This window comes from Protopterus annectens, chromosome 3.part1 (genome assembly GCF_019279795.1).
Source record: "Protopterus annectens isolate FY-2018-M chromosome 3.part1, PAN1.0, whole genome shotgun sequence".
Taxonomy (NCBI): domain Eukaryota; kingdom Metazoa; phylum Chordata; order Ceratodontiformes; family Protopteridae; genus Protopterus; species Protopterus annectens.
In genome coordinates this window covers 521,383,205-521,409,043 of record NC_056732.1, presented here as the reverse complement: position 1 = coordinate 521,409,043, position 25,839 = coordinate 521,383,205, and the positions used below count along the sequence as shown (strand labels likewise).

Here is a 25,839-nt window from a genome sequence, read left to right as displayed (position 1 = left end):
TATTTAAAAATCCAAGGGGAGGCAACATTAATAGTAAGTTGGAGGTGTGTGAATATAACTGGATATTGAGTTTATAAGCTGATTGCAAAACAGGTTTAAATACCACGATTAGTGTAAAACCAATTTTAAATCAAAAATAGATGCACTTGAAATGAAAGAATATTTTATCATATTTGCCTGAGCTTGAATTTTTATCTTTGGTGTGCTTTTAAGGAATTTTTGTATCAATTAATTGGTACTCTAATTTTATTGGTGGCTTTGACTTGTGGTTTTGTTTGAACTTAGTATTTGAATAGGCAGTTTTTATGCTGTAGTTTAACACTGATAAAAGGAGTAATCCCGAAGGCTTTGTTTGATTAAAAAATATGTTGGCGTTTGAGTCCATGTTCTTTTTGGATTTGGTTTCTGTACCACTATGTGAGGGTTGTTTGCATTTGGGAGGTCTCTGGCCTTTTGCTAGGCTCTTCGTGGGTACCTCCGCATATGTGGGTGTGTGTGTCATGACTTTATCGTATGTAAGAGGAGAGGTGTGTGAGCTGACAACCTTTTTGATGTCTTGTTTATGTGAAAGGACTAATTAGTTTCATGGTATAGTGGCATCTCTCATATACTGTAATTGTTTGTTTTAGGAGGAGGTGGTTATCAGTATACATGAGAGAATTACTACATTGTCTCAGGATACCCATGTCAGTCATGCTGGAAAAATGTTTAGAAACTGACTGCCTATAGCAGCAGGTAATTCTTGGTTTGTGGTAGGCAAAAGATTGGCTAGTTCTCTGGGATTAGCAAAAGCACTTAAATAGAATTAGTGAGGAAAGTGGGATGATGCTTGTTGGCGCTTAGCTGAGCTGCTTACAGTGCAGCAGTGCGCATCCAAGTTGGCAGGAGAGCGGCAGACAAATCTGAGAGGGTTTCATTGAGTGGTGCTCAGGTCAAAAAGTGATTCTAGGCATTTGTGTCTATACAAGGCACTGCTAACCCCCATTGCTGTGTGCGCAGCTATGCCAAGCTCTGACCAGCTCTACCAAACTGAGCGCAAGCCCACACAAATGTAGTGCTTAAATATAAGCGAGTTTACACCGTTCTAACACAATCTACCAGTAGAAATGCTGCTCACAGAGCCTTTATTCCAGCAATCTCTGAGTCAGATGGGTCTTGAACTACACATTTCTGTCACAAGGGTGCAGGGAGGCCCTCTTAATGTTAGATGGCTGTTTTTAGTGTTCACAGACTAGATTCAGCAGGTCTGAATCTAGGCCATGCTATTTGTCTGAGATTGGTACAGCTCTACCTGCTTTTAATAAAGTTTAGTGAACCAATATCTTACCTTGCCATTGATGCTAACAGAATGATCTTTTAGATGTTGTTTTACATGAACCATTTAACATAATGTTCATAATTCATTTAATGATCCATATCAACCTTTGAGCCATATCCAAAAAACAGCTCAGAACATTATCATTCCCTGGCACCGTAGACAATAGATGCATCGAGGTTGCATGCTTTACAAGTCAGGGTTGCCACAAGCTGCATATTCAATAAAAAACACAGAGACCGCAGATGGATTAAATGATGGCAACCGTGTGTTTATTGCCATTTACTGCCAATGACCTTTCTCAAATAGAAGCCAATTATTATGAGATGTGCGCAAGGCAGGAATGCCATTTTATTTCTTTCACAGCATTCCCCTAAACCTACAGGACAACAGACAGCACATTGATATCCAGCCCTTCTGATTCAACATACCCACATCATAACAGCTTTTTAATTTCACAATTCATCACAATTCCTCTGGGCCGCCTTACAATCTGCCAAGGAGCCCTTGCCATGCTGGTAAGTCCCCTGGCAACAATCCCTTGGGGCTGGCTGGCCTGTGGAAGGTCCAGCTGAAGAGTCCTGTGACCCCCCCCCCCCCACTTACCTTGGCCTCCCTTACCTTTCCTGTCTTCCACCACAGAAGGGAGGAATATTCCTCCCTACCGCCAGCACATCTCAACCTATCCTAAGTGAATGCCCTTCACACCTAAACCAGCTTGCATTTCCTTATAAAAATCCCTAAACCTTCTTCAGATAAATGAACCCCATCCTTATACCTGTCTGGCCACCAGACCCGAATGCCAGGGTGAGGAATGTACAACCTGTGAATATCCCTTAACACCTTATCCATAGAATTATTAATTCTCCTTCTCATTCTCTCTACAGCTTTAATGGACCGAGCCCCCTCCATTTCTTTCTCTGTACCACGTCTGACCAACAGATAATAGCTTATGGACAGCATTCATGCATGCAGTACCATCAAACCAATTAGATCTTTTATTGGATGTTGACAAATATCATTACCCCCTAGGTGCAATAAAATGGCAGTAGGAGATTTATCGCTTCTTGCAGCTTGCTGTAGTACTGCCCTGAGATGGTGCCACCGCATTCCTGATACCCCAAATAAAACTGCTTTGCAAGAAGCTCGTTTTCCTCTTTGGAAGGAAAAGCCCCGCCTGCCCTGGACAAAGCGATGGAGTCTCCAAATGAAAGAATGACTCACTATCCAAAGATGTGAGAGCTGAAATATAAAGGACAAGAGTTAGACATTTACACCTTACATAGCCTTTATAGGCATTGGACTTCCACCTGCCCATCTTCATAATATCGGTATGTGAAGCTCCCATGGCATGTGCATATGAGACTGCACCTGTTCGAAAGGAATGTAATGTATATTTATCTGAGTCTAGGCCACTCAACTTGATTGCCTCCTTTAAAACTGCTCTCACCTGATACTGCGTCAGAGGTTCACCTTGTTGATGACAAAAGAATTGTACTATCTGGCCTACCCCTATAGTTGCGGTACTCTAGTAGCACTTTAATCAAGTCCCATTCCAAACCCTTTGGGATTACCGTCTGACCTTTGCCTTCTTGATCCATTTTGGATTTCATAAACCCAAGTGTCCTCCCCAAGCAAATGTACCTGTGCCAGTGGTAAAACTGTCCGTTGACCTTTCTTCTTGTTTGGTTAAATAATTTCAGACCATCTAAATGCCCCACAAAAAGCCAGCCCTAAATAATGCTACCTCGTAAGAAGAAGTTTACATAACACCGCTGGACCTATGGAGTATCTCTTATCAGGCCTCTTGGGTGTTTGTTTCCCCTAACCCTTAAACATTGTCCGTACTTGAAATGTGTTAGCTAAATCCTTCAGACCAAAAGCCTGATGAAACCAATTCAGAGCTGACAATGTGCTTCTCGCCCTTCCAAAAGTCCAACCTCTTTCTTTCATTACCCAAATGTAAGCCCGGATTTGGTAAAGTTGAATTGGCCATACTTGTTTCCAGCCTCTGGATAAGCTGGTCTGCAAAAATTGCTGTATGCATTTATTGTACCTTACCCTTGTCCTTCCACTGAGGACATTACACATTAGCCACTATTCTCGTCTGCCCTTAAAGCCAATGATCTGTCACTCGAACCAGAGAAGATTTCACATTTGGAGCCAGCAACCAGAACCACCGGGTCCACTGCAAACAAGAAAGGGAGTCTGCTAATGAGTTGTCAATGCCTGGAATGTGTTGTGCCTTCATTGTGACATTTAATGTTAAGTACTTCTTACCCCCCAGCTGATTATTGACTATGTGTACTATGCTGCTGTTGTCCGAGCGAAGCCAACCCACTCTTTCTTTCATTTGCACACCCCATATTTCCAATGCAACCACTACTGGGAAAAATTCCATCTCTGCAATTGAAATGTTTAACCTACTTTTCACTTGAGTCAGCCATGCCGCACTGAACCACTGACCTTGAAAATAACCCTCAAAGCCAATTCCCCTTGCTGCATCTGTAAACACTGACACGGTAGTTCGTTGTTTCTCTCCTGCCAAATTGCTGTCCCATTGTAATCTGATAAGAAAATCAGCCACACTTAAATCCTCCTTCATGCCCTGTGAGGCCCTAATCCGGTGGTGTGGCTTTGTGCACCCAGACTCTTTAGCAGCCAAACGCCTCATAAATGAACGCCCCACAGGGATCACTTTGCATGCAAAGTTCATCAGCCATACTAATTCTTGGTCCTATGTACTCCTTAAAGGGATGTGGCATGCAAAAGTTTATTCTTGTGGGCTGAGAGATGAAACATGCCTTGGCCGCGCAGTTTGTCTTCTGGATGCCATGCACTGATGCCTAAATTTACATTGTAATTGATTCCGGTAATGGCTAGGTGAGTTAACTTACCTTAATTAAGTATACATACATATACACACATATATATGTACATACACACATGCATACTTATAAACACAAAGTTATATAATATATGCATACATATATAAATACATGTGCAGAAATATCCATACATATACGTACACACATTACACACACACACACACATACACACACACACACATATATATATATATATATATATATATATATATATGCTATACACACCCACACCATATTCATACCTATATCTATACATATATATTGCAAAGATATAATACATATAAACATATGCATACATATACCCATATATACACCTCCGTACTTATACACACACGTACATATCTATATACACATGCATGCACACACGCGCACACACACACACACACACATATATATATATATATATATATATATATACATATATATATAATTTACATATATATATATATATATATATATATATATATATACACATACACACACACACACACACACACATATATATATATATATATATATATATATATATGCGTACACACGCACGCACATGCACTTTTATATAAATGCTCCTTGTATTTATATATCAGATGCAGCATTTGGGTTTGCTTGTCTACATATCTGCTACCATACACACTGAAATGTCATTTATTTGTTTTAACCACTTTGTTTCATGCCAACATTTATTCATCTGGTTGCTCATAAAAAAGTGAGGGAATGTCAGAGTGTATATTGCCCTGACCCATCTTCCTGAATATCTCCAAATAGGTATCTGCAGAATAATGGAAAATGATTCAGAAATGCTAACAATGTATCTTAACACGCTGTTACTGAGTAGCAATTTACTACACAGCACGCTAAACCATATAGCCTGCATGACTACACTGCATAATAACACCATGTAGACTACCACAGCCAACACCCAAAATGAATTCTAGCATGACTTTTTTTTTTTTTTTTTTTTAATACTCAGAACATGCCCACTGTCACAGCATCTATGGTCCTCTAACAACTTTCTAAGTGTATTTCATTAATGCTTACAAATTTATTTGGTTTTGCCCAGAATTCTTAAACCAAGAAGTTGAAAGGAATGCTGCAACCTCTGCCTAATGACAGAAGACCTTCTAGCCATTACCATAGAGTATTATTATTATTATTGTTATTATCATCATCATCGGTGTATTATTAATAATGTTGAAATTGTTCGATCTCGCCATTTGTTCTTACACACGGGTTCGGAGCCAATCTTCGGCTCTGAGTCGGCCACATCACCAGCTTCGCATCTTCGAGAAAGCTCGAGGCACAGTGCTATCCCATGATCCTCCGGTGTCAACCCTCAGATCTAGTTTGCCGCTAGCAGCAGATCGCATACTGAGAGGCTCGGGCCAGTATATTTTCATTATATTTCATCTTTTTCGAAGTTGTAGTTTAGAATTCGCGCTTAAAGTAGTTTTATAAGTAGTATATAGTGGTGTAGAGAGTGTTAGTTAACAGAGTGTGTTTTTTCTCTTAGATAAAAATAGTTTAGTATTTACTTAGTTAAGGCCTTGGATTTTTCTGTCAGGATTGACAGTAATTTTTATATATTGTAGTTTTTTGCCTTAACTTTTTCCCCCTTTTTCCCTTATAACATAGTTAGATAGTGTTAAAACTGTTTGTCTATTATTATTATATATATATATATATATATATATATATATATATATATATATAAATCCAAAGAAGAAAAACCTTGAGTATCAATAAAAATCACCCACGGAAGGCAGCAATGTCAAATAAAAGTTCTTGTAGAACAAAGCGTGTAGACACAGTCAAGGAGAAAGAGCCAAATAGCTGGATACACAAATTTATTGTAGCAAAGAATCGTAAGCGCTTTCACAGGGACATCCCTGCTTCCTCAGACGATACAAGTAAAATGAATAAAGCAAGTTAAAATACTCTTCTTACTAGCCAATTAACCAGTCAGCAATGAATTAACAACAAATTACTAACACACCCTGATACCTAGCTGTCAAACTTCTATCTAGCAGATACATCAAAAACCCTAGCTATAGTAACAACAGATAAGTAAATATACAGCTAAAACACAGCAACGTGCATACGTTGTCAATTTATACACATAACAACATCATATTCACATTGTATTGATCAAAAAAGCTATATTAAACGTTAAAAAATCATTAAGCATAATATCAATGCTTAAAACCAAATAACACTGTAAAAGAAACCTATTTATATATGTTAAACCATCTAAAGCAAAAACTGAATCAAGTACTAAATAATTACTAAAAAGTGCTAAAAATAACATAAGCATTTAGTCAATATGTAGTATAAAGTTATGACATATAAAAATATATATCAACGCAAGGGTCTACCTTTTAAAGTAGGCTTGATGGTAACACTCTCATTAAGACCATGCCCTCTATGGGAGCCTAGTCTAAATATCCATCTTAATTCAGCTTGTTCTATTAAGTTGTAGATATCTCCCAGTCTAACATTAGGATATTGCACATGTAGGACCTGAAAGCTAAAACTGTGGTCCGGGCCTTCATTTATAATATGCTTTGCTAAGGCACTATATGGGAATGGGTCGAAGAGTACAGTCCAACTTTGCCCTGCTAGGGACTAAGAAATGTGGCACTTGTGCACATTGTCCATATGTGGATGAATCACATTTCTTTAGGCACCCAGGAAAGGGTGTGCTGTGGGAAATTAGGAACAGCAGCACTTGCCGCACTCGCAATGTGGTCTATGTGGCTTATTGCATGAAATGCTTTAAGTTCTATGTTGGGAAGACCAACAGAACTTTAAGAGAAAGAATTAGAGACCACATTTACTGTATTGAAAGGAAGCATGAATACAGTGCCTTACAGTGTTATTTGGTTTTAAGCATTGATATTATGCTTAATGATTTTTTAACGTTTAATGTAGCTTTTTTGATCAATACAATGTGAATATGATGTTGTTATGTGTGTAAATTGACAACTTATACACGTTGCTGTGTTTTAGCTGTATATTTACTTATCTGTTGTTACTATAGCTAGGGTTTTTGATGTATCTGCTAGATAGAAGTGTGACAGCTAGGTATCAGGGTGTGTTACTAATTTGTTGTTAATTCATTGCTGATTGGTTAATTGGCTAGTAAGAAGAATATTTTAACTTGCTTTATTCATTTTACTTGTATCGTCTGAGGAAGCAGGGGTGTCCCTGTGAAAGCGCTTACGATTCTTTGCTACAATAAATGTGTGTATCCAGCAATTTGGCTCTTTCTCCTTGACTGTGTCTACACGCTTTGTTCTACAAGAACTTTTATTTGACATTGCTGCCTTCCGTGGGTGATTTTTATTGATATATATATATATATATATATATATATATATATATATATATATATATATATATAAATACAAATACTTATACTTATGTATATAGTGTGTGCTCCTATATGTTAGTGTGCTGTGTTTTTTGCCATATATTTTTTCATAACTTTACAGTTAAAAATGTCTGAGAAAGCCAAATCAGGCTTCAAGAGATGTCATTGTGGACAAAAGATGTCCATTACTGATAACCATTCCTCCTGCGTCTACTGTCTTGGCCCTCTCCACTTGCAGGAAGACTGCTCCATATGTCATTCCTTCAGTGGGAGGGTCATGCTGGAAAGACGCAGGAAGTTGGTTGACAGAGGGTTGCTTAAACCCGAATTTCAAGAGGCCCTGGACAAGACCGAACAAGTGTCCAAGTCTTCGAAGGGGTCGAAGTCTTCAAGAGTGTCGGAGCCTAAGTCCTCGGCTCCGAGCACCTCTTTGCAGATTCGGACGCCGGCTCCAAAGGCCTCGGGGTCAGGCGTCGAGTCCTAGTCTCTGATCGAGACTACCGTGTTGGAGCCGGTATCAGAGTTACCACCGCCTTCAATCCTTCGCTCTGTGATGGCTTCGGCCCCTTCGACCCATTCTTTGAGGCCGCTTTCCGATTCCGACATCGACCGAGTGGTACAGAAGCTAATGGAGAACTTGGCTCTGTCCAAACTCATCGAAGTTTCATCCCAGTTGGTATCGAAACTCGAGACCCTTCCTACCCCTTTGACCAATCCTCCTCCGAGACCACTCGAGTCATTGGAGCCAGGAATCAAAGAGCCGATGAGTGTAGAGCCCTCGGTGCCGAAGCCTCCAGTTGTGCTATCGACACCTTTAACCTCGACACCCTCTGAGCCAGCCGGGGGGTCTCGGAGCTGACGGTCTTTACTTGGTTCTGTGGGGGACAGTCGAACCGAACTTTCCGTTCCGACTCTTCCCCTCGGAGCCTCGGCTCAGATCAGTTCAGTTCCGTTCTCAAGGTCGGCGCCCGTGGCTCCGGTTCCCGGGAGGCTATCAGCTTCTTCGGAACCGATGGCGTCCTCGGACCGGGGCACCAGTGCCTTCGACATCATGAGGAAGGTCTTGTCTGAACAGACACTTGCATCATCGACATCTTCTTCTCCTTCCCCAAAGGGTCCGTGTTCTGCTTCTGTACCTTCGGTCCCTGCTAAGCGTCGAGACCCAATGCCTCAGCAAGCCCCAGAGGGCGCCCCTACTTCCGCGGAGGCATCCCCAGAAGCCCCCTCTGAGGATGTACCGAGGAAAAGATTGTGCAAGAGGAGGCAGATTCCCCACAGGAATCTCTAACATCGAATACTGATTTGGATGAAGCAGAAGGGTCCCCACGGTCCCCCTCTGAAGATGTCTCTTTTGCTGACATTTTAGAAATCATGAAACATAGGGGAGATTGGCAATCCCTTACCCCTTCTGCAGACGAATCGGTACTGCTGAAGGCATTTGGGGCTCAACCTTCTATCTCCTGGGTGACCCCTCCTTTTGACGAGCTTGTGGATCTCATAGCCCGTAGAGCTTGGGAATCACCTGATACAGTGGAACCAGTCCCCCGTAGACCTAACAAATACATCACGGCCCCTCAAGACAAGAGTTGCCTTACAAAAGGAGTTCCCGTGGATACTATGGTGGTGGCGGCAGCCACTAAAAAGGAAATGTCCGAATCATCCTCCTCTGTTCATCCTCCTAATAAGGATTCTAAGACGATGGACAGGTATGGGAAGCGCGTATTTAGTTCTGCAACTTTCTCCATGAGATCGCTCAACTACCTTACGCATTTCACGCGTCTACAGAGAGATCTCCTTAAGGAACTCTGAGATACTCTCCAGGGTAACACAGATGCTGCTGTCTCCGAAAAAGTGACAGCTCAGCTTAATACCTCAACTCCATAGTGAACTTGTCCATGAGGCTTATTTCATACTCAGCCGAAGGATCGAGTAGGGCGGCAGCTTCAGCGATAGCTCTGAGGAGGTAATCCTGGTTGCGCCTATGCTCCTTTGAGGAATCTTTCAAGTCTTCCTTTACAAACGCCCCCTTTGATGGTGCTTCCTTGTTTGGCCCCAAAGTAAAGGAGACCTTCACTAGGTGCGAGCAAGAAGGGAAGACCCTGTCTGCCGTAGGGGTCCATTTTTCTGCCCCATCTAGACCATACCCCAAAGGGAATAGAGGCAGAAAAATGTGGTTTTGAAAGACTCTGGGATCCTTTCAGCCCACTCAGAATGATACCCCCTCCAGAGGCAGAGGAGGGGCAAGAAATGGAAGACGCCGCCCAGGCGGCAGAAGGGGTCCGCAAAATCAGGGCGACAGAGACCTTCTCTGGGAAGCCCTTCCAGCACTCCTGAGTGCAGGCCCGACTGTCCTACTCTGGAGGCAGTTGGGGGTCGCTTAGCTTTATACCCCGAGGCCTGGCTAAATCTCACATCAGATTCCTGGGTAAAAAGCATAGTTACCAGAGGCTACAATATTCCCTTTATAAAAACCCCACCTGCCCCCAAAAAGCTCCCAGATGTTCCACCCAGTCTGCGAGACCAGACAGTCATAGAGATAGAAAGGCTGCTCGAAAACAGAGTCATCCAACCAGTCCCGGCGGACCAAATAGGATCCGGAACTTACTCAAGGTTCTTTTTAGTTCCAAAGAAAACAGGGGACTGGAGACCGATTTTGGATCTCGGCAAACTCAACACCTTCATGGAGAAGGCAAAGTTCCAGATGGTCATGCTTCAGTCGATACTTCCTTTCCTACAGGAGGGCGACTGGATGTGCTCTATAGATCTCAAGGATGCGTACTACCATATCAAGATGGCCAGAGCGTCCAGAGATCATCTGCACTTCCGACTGGGAGCCAGTCACTACCAGTTTCGTGCTCTGCCCTTTGGCTTCACCACAGCCCCCAGGGTGTTCACCAAATGCATGGCAGTAGTAGCGTCTCACTTGAGACAGATGGGATCCCGGGTGTTTCCTTACCTAGACGACTGGCTCCTCTCCGCCACCACCAAGTATCGCCTTGTACAAGCCAGGGATTACACCATCAACCTTTGCTCCTCTCTAGGCATAACAATCAATTTTGGAAAGTCTGCACTATCGCCCTCACAGCGTATCTCATTTATATGGGCAGATTTGGACACTTCCCTGGCTCGAGTCAATCTCCCCCCATTAAGGGTATCAGCCCTCAGAACTCAAATTTACTATCCTTCTTCAGAGCAGGAAAGTCCCTGCATGACAAATCTTAAGAGTCCTAGGAATGATGGCAGCCGTCTTTATTGTAGTTTCCCTAGGCAGAATGCATATGAGGATTCTTCAGTGGATGCTCTTCGCCCAGTGGTCGTACCGACAGCTCCCACTGTCTCACCACATCCTAATCATAGACTCTTGCAAACGGGACCTCCTTTGGTGGATGCACATTCAGGATCTAATAACAGGCCAACCGTTCGTATTACCCAGTCCTACAGCGACTGTGACCGAGGACGCTTCCCTGATAGGGTGGGGGGGGGGGCTTTTTCAGGGAAGAACAGTGCAAGGTCAATGGTCCAACTTGGAATACAATCTGCACATCAATGTCCTAGAGCTGAGGGCAGTGTTTCTAGCGTTGCAGCACTTTCACAAGTCCTTGCCTCTGGGAACGGTGACAGTTCAGACAGACAACATGTCAGTAGTCTGGTACATAAACAATCAAGGGGGAATCAGGTCCTATCCATTGTGCAGAGAGGCCCTCAGGATTTGGCAATGGGCTGTGTCCACCGGACGCTTTCTGATAGCAACGCACATCCCGGGGACATCCAACGTGATTATGGACAGGTTGAGCAGAGCCATCCTGTTGCCCCACGAGTGGTCCCTCAAACCTCAAGTAGCGGAAATGATTTTCCGCAGATGAGGCCAGCCTTGCTGCGACCTATTTGCATCCCCATTGAATGCCAAATGCAGAAGCTACTTTGCCCTACTACCCCCTCTGGGGGGTGCCCCCAGGGACGCACTGGTACACGATTGGCCCCCGGGTCACCTTTACGCTTTTCCTCCTATCCCGTTAATCCCCAAATTCTTGCAGAAAGCCAAACGTCTGGAAAGGACCATAATTTTGATAGCCCCATTCTGGCCTCGACAAGTCTAGTTTCCCATTCTTCAAACTCATCAGGTGGACGAACCGTGGATTCTGGACCCAGTGCCAGACCTGTTGACGCACTCGTCGGGAGTTCCCCACACATCTCTCAAGTCCCTCAAACTGACAGCTTGGCTGCTCCGCTTCCCGTCTTAGCCAGGTCAAACTTACTGTCCCCTGCAGTTCAGCAGATCATTGTATCTTCCCATAAGCCATCCACGAGGAAGTTATACAATAGCAAATGGAAGCGTTTTGCGTACTGGGCCTCACAACAGGGTATAGATCCATCAGGGGCTCCAGTACACAATATATTAGAGTTTCTTTCCACACTCTTTCAGGAAGGAGCTTCCACTTCCAATATAAGGGTACAACTGGTGGCTATATCCAATTTTCATGTTGGTCTAGGAGATAATTCTCTCATGTCCCACAGACTTTGCAAAGCCTTTATGAAAGGTACCTTTCACCTACATCCTCCTTTTCGTGATCCAATCGCCCCGTGGAATCTTAACCTGATGTTATCACGGCTCATGCTGCCCCCATTCGAACCAGCCGCCACAACTCTTCTCAGATTTTTATTATGGAAGATGCTCTTTCTGGTTGCCATCACTTCCGCTCAGAGAGTTTCGGAGTTGCAGGCTTTGTCTGTCCGGCCCCCATACATGATTTTTCACCCAGACAGAGTTACATTGCGCACCAATCCATCCTTCCTTCCAAAGATTTGTTCAGTTCAAAACATTAATCAATCCATTGAGCTACCCACCATCTTTAAAAATCACTCTAATAAGCTGGAATACATGCTGCACAAGTTGGATGTCCACAGGCAGCTAAGATTTTACTTAGACAGGACTAAGGAATACAGAAAATCAGGCCAACTATTTGTATCTTATGCTGACCAAAAAAAGGGACAAGCGATAGCCAAAGTTACTTTATCTAAATGGCTATCGGATTGTATAAATTTTGTATATGCAGAATCAAAACAACAGCTCCCCTTTAATCCTAGAGCTCATTCTACAAGGGCAGTTGCTACTTCCTTGGCCCATGCCGCTCGCTTACCATTGGATACCATTTGTGCGGCGGCAACCTGGGCGAAACCACATACTTTTATTACCCACTACAAATTAGATAAAAACCCCAGAGTCAGGGCTACATTTGGTTCCACTTTTCTCAGGAATGTTCTCCCTTGAACGGGCATGTTTTGAGCTGAGTTCGGTCTTCTCTACATGTGGGTGTTCTTGAGCTTCCTACTGTACTTCAGGTATGGCATCTTTTCTCCTCTACTTTATGATACAGTATTAGACAGTGTAGTTGCTTTTCTGTGCGCTAGGGCGCAGAAACTAGTAGGGTTCTTCGAGTGTTAGAAAACTAGATCTGAGGGTTGACACCGGAGGATCATGGGATAGCACTCTGCCTTGAGCTTTCTCGAAGATGCGAAGCTGGTGATGTGGCCGACTCGGAGCCGAGGATTGGCTCCGAACCCGTGTGTAAGAACAAAGGCGAGATGAACAATTCACATGTAACGTTATGGTAAGAACATAACTTCTTTTTTTTTGGAGTATTATTTTGTTATTAAACAGATTGGAGTGTTATTAATATTTTTATTAACTTTATTTTATTTATTTATCTATTTTATTTTTATTTTTATTATTAACATCTTCACATGCCTCCAGATTTCTAAGTAATTCTGGAGTGCTCTTTCTACCGGACTAAGCTTTCTTGTTTGTATTGCTGAATTCTTGCCACCCAACTGATGTGGATATCTAAAGGCAAGACAGTGCATTTGTACATCTATCAATTTAAAAAAAATATGTGAGCTAACAAAGAGACTGTAAGGAAGTTTTGCAACTCAAGGGACTTTACAGTGCCCCAAAATTACTAAGATTTTACTAAGGCTTTAAAGCATTCCTCCCAAGAGCTGTAAGTGGAATGCCATAAAACGTCCCTCTGTCTGTTTTGTCTCCACCAAACCTACCCCTATAAAACCAAATTACACTGCAGGAACTGGGGGATGAGAAAACCTTCTGCTTGCAGCAAATACAACCTAGTTTTTCTTCTCTTGTAAACGTTACAGCCATGGGTTAAGATCTTAGCGTGAATTAGCAGCTAAAATGAAGCTTTTGCCCATTTAGAAATAATCCTGCTTTCTCAAACAGGAAATGTTTTAACTAGGTTTTTCTGTTCCACTGAGCCACTTTGCAGTGATAAATAAAAACCCAACTAAATATTGCCAACAAATCAAAGCTCTGACCTCATATGAAATATTTCAGCCTTTCCTGAAGAAATTCTGTGCACTGACCCGTTACCTCCCCCCACCTTTCTGCCCTTCTTCTTTTTCCACTTCCTTAAAGAAAGTAACACCACTAAAATTGACATGGTTACAATATTCTGCTACTTAGCCACAGAATCCCAGCCAACCAACTGTTCTTTACTCCACCAAGGTTTAGTAATGTGTTAACAGATAAAATAAACAACAAATACATCTACAGGGTTATCAAACGTAAACATTGGTTTTGTGGTCCTGAACAAAAGAGTTTCCACTTTTTGCCAAACCTTTCTATCCACAATTTTATTCATTTACAACCTGCAAATGGCTGTAAATTCCATAAGACCTAGTTTAACTTTAATGACCCACTCAGATGTCGTATTATTATTAATTTCATTTTATTTGCTAAGAAATTAACCAGAAATTATTTACTTGCATTAAGCACAAGTTAGTGAATGTCGTATTAAGCATACAAGCAGGCCCAAACTCACTAGCCTTGCCATGTGATTCTTCACTGACCCCAGCCATCTAATTAATTGCAGTCCATGACTATTGTTTGCTAGATTGCTAAGAAAAACAATTTCAGCTTTTGCTAAAACCTTTTGCATCTCATCCCTAAACCCCAGGCCACACTTAGGCATGTGTGCCTTTGTTTCTTGCCTTAAGTGAGCCTTAATTCCATAGTAAACCCTACTTCAAGTACTAATTTAAACCTATTCTGTCATTTATATTTAGTCTGATACCTTCAAGTATGTATTTTACCTTCTAGCCTGTTTGTAACGTAATCTCCAGGCATTTCAAATATATAACTGATTTGAATTACAAGATTACACAAACTAAAGCCATTACATCAAATAGTAACTTAAACAATCTGCCTACATGTTCTTAAACCAAAATGGCTTTAAACATCAACAATAACATAACTAGCCTTTTCTCAGATACAAAATCGTTGTCCCATGTAAATGAAATAGTTTAAACCAAACTGCCATTGAGTGCCCTTAACTATTTCTGATCCTCTCCAAAGGCTCTGCCTTGTTGCTACTTTCCTGCAGGCCTCAGTTTCCAGTCCTTGCCATGTGGCTAACTGCAGGCCTCAGCTCACAGGCCCTGCCATGGGACTAACTGTAGGCCTCAGCTGCTTGCAACTAAGCCTCAACCATATCACCCCCCCTGTGTATCATTTGTTTTAACAACTACTACCTTACTCCATCTTCCCGTCATACCCTTGCATCTACCTTCCTTCTCCCCTCTCTCTTGTACGGTGCTCCCCTATTCTCCAACCTACAACTCGGACTCCGTGCTAAACTTGAGGCCTGTTACAACAAAATCTACAAATTTGCAACCAATTCTAAGAACTCTTCCCATCACTGTCACTCCCTACACACCCTAAACTGGCTAGAACTCCACAACCACCTAAAGTACCTACAACTTACAACAGCCCACAAACTCATCTTTAAACCAGCAGAATGCCCCTCTCTTGCTAAATCTCTAACACCCTACACACCTACCCATACCCTGAGATCCACAGGCCAAAACCTCCTGCATGTACACAAACCCATCCACCCAGCTGGTAAACTACTACTATCCCCACACTATAGCCAAACTATGGAACAATCTCCCTACACCACTACGTAATATACCTAACCACAACAATTTCAAATCCATGCTTCTCTCCCATCTCTCATCCAAATGGGAATGTCCTTCACATGCTCCCACCTAAAACTCCCACACTACTAACTCCACACCTAAATCATCATTTCTTTGCCTACTTTAACTTAATTCAGAGATCTTGCTTAGAACACCTTTTCATAAATCTTTTGCATGCATGCCTCTGGTCTACCTTACTCATATTCTCAAACTTTCATTGTTTGTTTTTCTTATCCATTGTACCCATAATATTGTTTTCCTCTCTAATATTGTTAATTTGTCTCTATTCGTATGTATTTGTATGTCTGTTTGGGGCTTGGGTCTCCACTGGAAAAGGGTAATTCTTACACAGCTGGACCAACCCGGTTAACAAATGCAAATAAATAAATAAATAATAAATTGTACAACACTTCCTGTGTCTCATGTATAACCCCAGGCCTTACAAGGGGCATGTGCCCTAGTTATTTCCCTTTTTCAACTTTGCTTTGATTCAGTCAGTGCAAATCCTTGGTTAAATACTTACAAAACCCTTCTGGTGTTCTAATTTTCACTTGATGTGTTACAAGTACAACCTTAATTCCTACCCTTGCTTGCAGCATCGAAATACAGGCCTGCAAAACAAAATCCATTTATAACACACCAAATCAATTCAACATTACCCCCCACTTATCTGCTGAAAAACTGCTTGCATGCCTTTAAGCATAATACCCTAAGCTTCCTACACTATTAACTAAACATAGTACAGATTATACAGATAAATGCCACTATAGCCTGTGATTAAATCAAAAACAAACAAAAGGCCCCTACCTTGTTCTTAGGTCACCCACGTAGTTCAAACACAAACCACAGATAAGCTGGTCAGACAAGCTGCCAAGGTAGAGTTCGAAAAGACTGATTTGCTTTACCAGCCTTTTCAATCCTTCCCGTGGACAGCCCAGTCCACCTCAGCCCTCCTACCAATCCTGACCCTACTTGTTCTCCACCTCCCCCCTCCCCCCACTGAAACCCGAGTCCAAGCTGACCTGCCTCAGACAAATGACGGCTTGCTGCAATTGGCTTGCCAGCCATTGTTGAGGTCAAAGAAGTAAATGTATAAAGGGCATTATGAAACAGTCATAGCAGTAAAAACAGTAAAAATGAAGCAACAGTTCAGTAAAATACAGTTCACAAGTGCAAAAAAGGCTTAAATTCTGCTTATTTCTTGAAGATTTCAGTGGATGCCTTGGATTTTCAGTGATACACTGTAGCTCTCTGATGAAGAATGCCAAACTCTGAGCAGCTCCGCCAAACTGAGTGCAAACACGCACAAATGTGGTGCTTAGAACTGTCAACTCGCTTGTATTTAACACAGTCTATCGATAGAAAAGCCCCTCACAGAGCCTTTGTTCTAGTAATCTCCGACTCAGATGGGTCCAGAGATACAGACTTCTGCCACAAGGGTGCAGGGAGGACCTCTTAATGTAAGGTGGCTGGTTTTAGTGCTCAAGTGAGGCCAAACAGTCTAGATTCAGCAGATGTGAATCTAGTCTATGCTACTTAAGGCAGAAGAAGTAAATATACAAAGTGCAGAATGCAACAGTTACAGCAGCAAAAAGCAGTAAAATGAAGCAACAGTTCATTAAAATACAGTACACAATTTAAAAAAAACTGTCTTAAATTCTACTTATTTTTTGATGCTTCTCTTGATAATGGGAATCTTTTTGGCTTTGCTGCTGCTGAGCTTTTTTAAGTACCTCCAGGAGAAAGGCAAGGACTTGCAGGAATTGAAACATATTCTTGAGTCTCCTATCCCTAAATTCCAGAGGAATTATCCATCATAATCTGCATTTGCTCAGATCAGCCTCTCCCTCCTAAAGGTAAAAAGGGCTCTAGGCTTGGACCCCCTTCTAAGTCTACTTAGACTTCTATTTCTCAAAAGCCTCATTTTCAGAACAAGCCAGGTTTGGTCTGACAGTTTGCTTTCTCTCTTCCTAGGCCAGGTTCCCTTATCCCTTAATCTTCCTCTGCCCCCCCCCCTCCAGTAAGTTAAAAGTCACTCGACTCTGGGGTTTTAGCCATCATCTGCCAGGGTTCCTTCATGGTATTGTAATCCCTTTTTCCTTTTCTGAGCATCCCTTAGGCACCATTCAAGTTGTGCCCCATGCCCAGGAGGGGAAAGGATTTTATTCCAGGTTATTTCTAGTTCTTAGGAAGGTAGGCACCTGGAGACCCATTCTGGACCTTTCTCAGCTCAACACCTAAACCCTGTTCCCTCTTCTTTCTTCTCCAGGCCTTCTATTCCTGGACCTCCAGGACAACCATCTTCACATCCCCATCCATTCTCTTTTCAAGAAATTTTTATGTTTGTTTCTCTTTTCCTTGCATTTTCAGTTCACTGTTTTGCCCTTTGACCTCTCTACTGCCCCTAGGGTATGCATCAAATGCCTCTCTCCTGTCATTGAGGAGGGGTTCAGATTTTTCCGTATCTAGATGATCTACTGATTCAGTCTTAGACCTCCAAGGTCCTGCTTCAGCACCTTCACGTAACAGTCTGCTACAAAGCCTGGGTTCACCGTACCAATTAGGACCAAAACAAGCTCTTCAAGGAAGAGCAAACCTGGATAACTGCCATTAACAAACTTTCCAATAAAAGGAAGAAACTGCTGTCTAAGAGTAAGAAGGTGCAGACTCTAAACTGGAGACACTCCCTCCTCAGCTTAAGTAAGCAAACAAGACTTCTTGTGAAGTCCTCCAAGGCAAAACTTTGAATACAAGTTAGCTTCCTCAACAAAGTTGCATTTGGCCGCCCCTACTGTAAATTTGATCTGGGACACTCCTCCCAGTCTAGTGTCATTACCTCATTCTACCTAATCCAGAGAGAATATTTGAGAAGGCCAACCCAGTTAGCTTCTGCTCCTCCTTTCCCCTTTCCACTTTACAAAAAATATATATATATATATTCTAAGCTTGTTTCCTGCCTTTCCTGTAAGTCGTCTAGACCTGATACAGATTTGCTGTATCCAGGACTGTTTTTAAGCTTCTGAACCCCCAAGCCTTTCTGTGTTGGAGGGAAGCCTTCTAGCTTAATTTTGTTTCTTAGAACTAGCCAGTTTTCTAGTTTCAGCACTCAAATCTGTTTCTTTGAGCTCAGCACTTGTTCAGAACTCATTGTAAGCACTAAATAAGCTACAAATTACTACAGCACTCAACTTTCCTCACTTGTCTAGAGGAAAACAGTTTTTAGTACTTAAATAAGCACCTATCCAGGCAAGTCTAAGGGTCAGCTCCCAGTGTTTTCCTCTGTCTACCTGATGAATATGGGCATCTTGGGGCAATGCAGCAATTGCCTCATGTACACAGACAACCCTCTCCTCCTACCACCCAACACTACAACCTGTGAGAGATGCACTTATATAGCCAAACTGGAAGCAAAGCTCTCTTCGCCCAAGACTGGACTAGACAGTCAAGAAGAGAAGGTAAACACTTGCACCAATCCACACTCATCACACAGTCCCTCAAAACCTATATCACCAAAACACACACCTAGAAACACAAAACACACACCTACATTCTCGGAGGCTCTCAAAAAAATCTACCCAAGCAACAGGGACCTCCAAAGCAGAAATGCAAGCAACCTCCACCCCCCAACACAGCCCAAATGACACATAACCCATAAACTCAGTGTGCCACTCAACCACAGCCCATAAGGCATAACAACGTACCCAACAACTCTAGTCATAGGTGACTCTATAGTCAGGCACACTGATGTTCCACTCACCAGGCTAAACAAGGAGAAAGTTACTGTCAGCTGCTTGTCATGTGCCAGGATCAGCCACATAACGCATGCACTCAGGTCACTCCACAACAAGTACAAATATGACTCTGTCATTGTCCATGTTGGTGTGAATGACCTGAGACTTATTTCTTGGACTACATGAAAAGAGACATGGAGGAGCTATCCGATCTTGTAGCCCAGGCAGGTATGACCCTAGCCCTGAGTAGCATCCTGCCATCACCCAGAATGATGCCACAGTACAAGGACAAAATGATTGACTTCAACAATTGGCTAAGCTTCTGGTGTCATTCTATGGGGATCCAGTATCTGTCTACCTGGGATGACATGATTGACAAACCACGATGCTTTGCCAGAGATGGCCTGCACCTGTCGGCCTTGGGATTCTGGATACTGGCTAAGGCTCTTGCCACCCCTAAAGTGCCTTTTTTAGGCAAGATTCAAATGACATATTTACCACCATAAGAGGTACAAGCAAGCAAAATCTGAGGGTAATGCTACTTAATGCTTTAAGTCTAAACCTCGAAATGCACTCACTCGAGGCACTCCTTAAAATGGAGAACATCGACATCTGTGCAGTGACAGATACCTGGTTCAAGGCTCCAGAGAGCACCCCTACATTACCAGGCAATAATTCATACCACACCTTTCGGCCACCTAACCTGGACCGAAGCACTAAAGGCGGAGGCGTGTCCATTTTCATTAAGGATATCCACACCTCCAGGCTAGTTTCTCAGCATAATGCATCCAAGATTATCCAAGTGCAACTTTCTCTAGGCAAGACTGCAATGCAAATTGTAGCTTGCTACAGATCCCCCACCATGCCCCAGGATTCCCACTCCTCATTTCTTGATACACTGGAAAATATTAGGGTACAACCTAACACCTTAATAATGGACGATTTCAACTACCCCACCATTAACTGGGAAAACTACTCGTGTACCAACTCTTGTGCTCAACGTTTTCTGGAATTCATAAATTTCAGCACCTTGGATCAACTTATCCACACCCCCACCTGGGGCAGCAATATCCTAGACATGGTCATTACCAACATGGACAACTGGTGTTCCACACCAGAGTTCAATTCCTCGTTGGTCAGATCCAACCACAAGCAAATCACCCTAGACATCCACATCCCACCCCACGCCCCATTAGGGAAACCACCGTAAAAAATTTCTCCAAAGCCAACTTCACGCTTCTTAAGACAGAAGTGGCAAACTTCACGATACCCATGCTGACGGACAATAGAGGTACGACTGCGGAGTCCTATACAGTTGCACTTTATAAGCACTTACACAAGTGCATGGATCGTGCAATCCCTAACAGAACCAAGATGCTATCCTCCAAAAAAAAAAAAAAAAAAAAGGAAGCCAATCTGGTGGTCCCCTGCTATAAACAAACTCTACAACAGAAGAAAGAAACTGTTGCAAAAAAAGAGTAAAATCCCATGATTGGAGGAACTCTGTGGTCAGCCTCGGTAAGAAGCTGAGATCCTTCATAAAATCCTGCAAAGCTAGTTACAAAAACAAAATCATTACTGATTCTAAAGACAACCACAAAGCATTCTATAGCTATGTCAAGAATCTCAATGGCAACACTCAGATCTGAGTTACAACACAATGGCACTAAATATACAGAACCAACTGATATTGCCAACATCCTGGCAGATAGGTTCAGTGCTTACTTTTCCCCTCTCTCATCCCCTAAAGGGCCCATCTCTATACCAGAAGAATGCAAAGTTCCTGTAATCACGGTTGCACAGGTAAAAAACACACACTCCAAAGCCAGGAACACCGCATCTATGGAACCTGACAACATCCCAGACTGCGTTCTACATGAACTAGAGAACAAACTGGCACCCCACCTAAGTACCATGTTAAGTCATAGCCTTACCTCAGGCTTTGTGCCCATTGAATGGCGCACTGCAACGGATATCCCACTCCACAAAGGGGGAGCCACCACGGACCCCGGGAACTACCACCCCATTAGCCTGACGAGCCTGGTCTGCAAGGCTATGGAATTGTATCATCATGGAACTTATAAACAATGACATTGGTAATCTCCAAACTCTGGACCCTACCCAGTTTGGATTTGTAAAAGGCAGATCATGTCTCCTAAACCTGATAGACTTCTTTGAAGCAGTCACCAAAGCCGTAGATGAGGGTAAGGTGGTTCACACAGCCTATCTAGATCTCGCCAAGGCTTTTGACACCATCCCCCACTCTGGAATTATAGATAAACTCACTAAACTAGGTATAAATCCCTATGTCACAAGATGGAATGCCAACTGGCTCACTGACAGAACCCACACTGTGAAAGTAGAAGACTCTAAATCCAACTTCAGACCAGTGACAAGTGGAGTACCACAGGGTTCAGTCCTAGGTCCTCTCCTGTTTGGTAGCTACTTCTCTGAAGTACAGGCTAACACAGAAGGTCTTTGACTAACAAAGTTCGCAGATGACTGCAAACTAGGAGCCATAATCAAAACTCTTAACGACGTGGACATCCTACAAAAGGGCCTCACTGAGACAGATGCCTGGTGGCAAAGCCATAGCCTCAAGCTCAATGCCAAAAAGTGCATTGTCATCCCTTTTGATAAAAACTCTGTACCCATGAACTACCACATAGGCGGTAGTTTGCTTAACACACAAAAGTGTGATAAGAGATCTTGGGACACAGGTGGACAGTAGTCTCACCTTTGATAATCACATCGCCACAGTAGTCAGGAAATCCTTCTACATAAAGAAATCCCAATCCCTCCGAGCTGTACGCTCTAGGGACCTAAACCTAGTCACCACAATAAACGGAACATGCTGGAGGGATAGATTCCTGTCCCAGAGACTTCCCATACTCTGGAACAAACTACCTATCTATATCAAACAAAGTTCCTCATTAGCACTCTTCAAGAAAAATCTTGATGATTGGATGGGAGATAGGAAATTCACCCCAGGGATCACTTCTGTGGCTCTGCTTGACAGGGGCACAGGAAAATAATTTTCTTGGGTGGCAAAAGCCAGGGTACCATTTGGCTAGGCTTATATAGGCCCTAGGGCCAATAGCCCTAGTACCTACCTATGAACCTATAAAGGACAACTATAAGGTGTTATTTAGTTATATCCTTAACTTAAAAGGTAAGGGCTAGATTTGCTGAACTGGTAGTTAATGGTAATGGTTAGCTGACAGCTTTGACGAAAACTTCATTCCCCTTTCCCCACCTCACATACCTCATGACATCCCTGCCTTCTGTCCCTACCTTGTATCTTTAAAGAGCAGGTCAAAAACACGCTCTCTAAGGCCAAAAACACAGCATCAGTGGGAACTGATGACATCCCAGGCTGCATCCTACATGGGCTCAAACAAGAATTAGCATCACCATTGGGTACTCTTTTCAGTCATAGTCTAAGCACCAGCTTTGTCCCAGCTGAATGGAAAATGGCCACTGTTATCCCCTTTCACAAAAGTGGTGTTTATACTGACCCAGAGAGCTACAGACCTGTTAGCCTGACTAGCCTTGTCTGTAAGGCCATGGAGAGAATCATCATGGACCTTATCAACAAAGGTATATGTAATCTCCAAACACTAGATCCTACCCAGTTTGGATTTGCCAAGAGGAGATCATGACTGTTAAACCTGGTGTACTTCGAGAGTCACCAGGTCCCTGGATGAGGGGAGGTCTGTGCATACAGCCTAGCTATCCGTAGCCAGGGCATTTGACACTGTCCCTCACTCGGGCATCATTGAAAACTCTCCCAGCAAGATATCAACCTTTGTATCGTAAGGTGGGTTGCGAACTGACTCACTAATAGAACCCATACAGTCAAAATAGGGGAATCCACCTCCAGCAGTAGACCCATAGCCATTGGTGTTCCACAGGGATCTCTCTTGGGGCCTCTACTGTTCGGAATCTAGTTCTCTGAAGTATAAGCAAAAACCAAGGGACTGTGGCTGACAAAGTTTGCTGACAACTGCAAACTGGGTGTTGTCATAGAATCTCCAAACAATGTCTACATCCTTTTGGAAGGTGTTATGCAAACAAATGATTGGTGCAAAGTCATGACCTCAAGCTCAATGCAAAAAAATGTGTCATCATCCCTTTCAGTAAGAGCAATGTTCCTGCTAACTACCACATCATTGGCAATACCCTAAGTATGCACTCAATGATGAGAGATCTGGGCACTCAGGTTAACAGCAACCTTGGCTTTGATTACCATGTTTCCACAATGGTAAGAAAGGCATTCTATATGGCTCTTCTCATAAGTAAGGGCATTGCTTTGAGAAAATCTCTAAGGCCATTTCTTTTTGTTATTCTTTTCGTTGTAGATGTCTTTCTGCCTCTCTAAAGGCTCAATCTGCTAGAGCTGTTGCCTTCTGTGGTGTCTTTCAAAGGATTGGATACATGTTCCATCCTTGAGGCTGCTACTTGGAAGGACCTAGTACAGTTGTGTAAAGTCTTACTGTAACAGTAAATGTCCTCTTCAGTGTTGCAATATTCACTCCCTCCCTCTTCCCCCTTCTGCTCTGCCCTACCCTTCTTACCTTCCTGGCCAAAGATTGTTTTCATTTTCTCTTTCTGGATGCACATGTTCCTCATGGTCCCTAGGGATGTTGTATTCCTCCTGGGACTTTTCATTTCTGAGGTATGTATGTCACCTTTATGCCCCATGCCCTATGCAGGGAACATAAGTGTGACATACGATGTCTGTAAATTCCAAAGGCTTTGGTATACTGGGTGGACATTGGGCTACCCTTGGCAGGAGATGCCTTATGTTAAGAATACTGCAACAGTGAAGAGGAAGACGTCTACTGTTAGGGTAAGATTTTACACAACTGTACGTTCCTCTGTCTTAATCTTCAGTATATTCACTATGCCAAGGATATTTACAACATACCTGGCTCCAATGATTGTGTACGGTATGCTTCAAGGCATTCACATCTTACCATGTTTGAATAAATATCTTATTTGCATTCACTATGTCAATTTATCAGGATTCCATGACATGGCTTAGTAGAATCTTACTCACTCTAGGGTTTCAGTGGAACTTGCAGAAATAATTTCTTCTCCCTTCCCACTTAGTATTTTTTTTTTCTGGCATACCTTCTAGAGTCATCCTCCTTGGGATCTTAATTTTTTGCATGAAAAAGTAGTACATCTTCCATTTGAATAAACTCTTCACGTTTACATGAGGTTCTTAGCAGGGAAAATTGTGCTATGCATTCTCAACTGTACAGATTTTCGCAAAATGTCCAGATTTTGGCCTCATATTTTTGGTCAGTTTTTCATAAAATTGTGATTTTCTGGCAAATCATTTAAGACTTAAGTTTGAAAACAATGACAGACATTTCAGTTTCAGACTTCATAGCCTTCAGAAAATTCATGCTAATGCAAAACCTGTTGTTCTATCAACTTTCTAAGTTTGTAAGCGCAATATTTAAAAATTGTCCCTATTTTTGGACCTTTGTCCCACTTTTATTTACGGCTTTGTCCAGATTTCTTGCTGTAAGAGGGTGAGAGGTATAGTGCTATATGCTACTCATTGCTGTGACATGGAGAGTAACTGAGTTACAAACTCTTACAGTGAGTCATCCCGAAGTCTTTTCTCATAAGGACATGGTTTCATTAGGAACTAATCCATTTTTTTATGCCTGAAATGGTTATAGAGCTTACCTTAAGCCAGTCTGTTAATTTCCATGTGTTTTTTCCAGAATCTAAAAACAAGAGAGAATGAATATTACACATCTGGATGTCCACAGGCCGCTGAGATACTACTTGGACAGAAAAAACCCTTCAGAAAAGCCGATTGATTATTTGTCTTGTTATGGTGGTAAGGAAAAATGGCAGCCAGTGTCAAAGCAGACAATTTCCAGATGGTTGCCTCAAGCTGTTTATTTTCTTAACTGCTATGCCCAACATAGCAAGCCACTTTCCTGTAGGGTCAGATGTTCTTCGTGTTTCACTGTTGCAGTCATTACATTTGGGCAATCCTGCTGGCAGGTTTCCCTCAGCCGGCATGAATTCCAAAGTCTTAGGTCCTGCGTTGGTCGCTGTCGCCAGGTCATCAGGGGTATAAAAGAAGCGTCCAACGCCATTTTCTTTAGTCTTTCTTGCAGCGCGGTGCCCGAAGCAGAAGCAGCTAGCAAGTGCCGGTCGGCCGACTCCTGAGATTGTTATGTTCGAGTTTCAGATCTGAAATCTTCAATAAAGTAAGTACCACAATAAATTCACTCAGGAAGTCCAAATGAGGGTATGAGACCAAACAATAAGGAATCCAACGATAAATTAATGGTAAAAAAAGCGTGAACACACAGAAGTAAAATCCAAGATGTTTAAACATTTTGATTAAACATCTTGGATTTTGCTTCTGTGTGTTCACGCTTTTTTTACCATTAATTTATCGTTGGATTCCTTATTGTTTGGTCTCATACCTTCATTTGGACTTCCTGAGTGAATTTTTTGTGGTTCTGGTTCTGTTATTCACTCTTTGTCCATCTTCCTTTTGTTTAT

At 42.5% G+C, this 25,839-nt stretch overlaps 1 protein-coding gene across 1 annotated transcript in view; it reads left to right on the top strand.

The window, feature by feature from the left end:
- WDR48 (WD repeat domain 48) overlaps positions 1-25,839 on the top strand; it is a 1,921,140-nt gene that overhangs the window by 1,216,136 nt on the left and 679,165 nt on the right. The gene's annotated exons all lie outside the window — the stretch shown is intronic.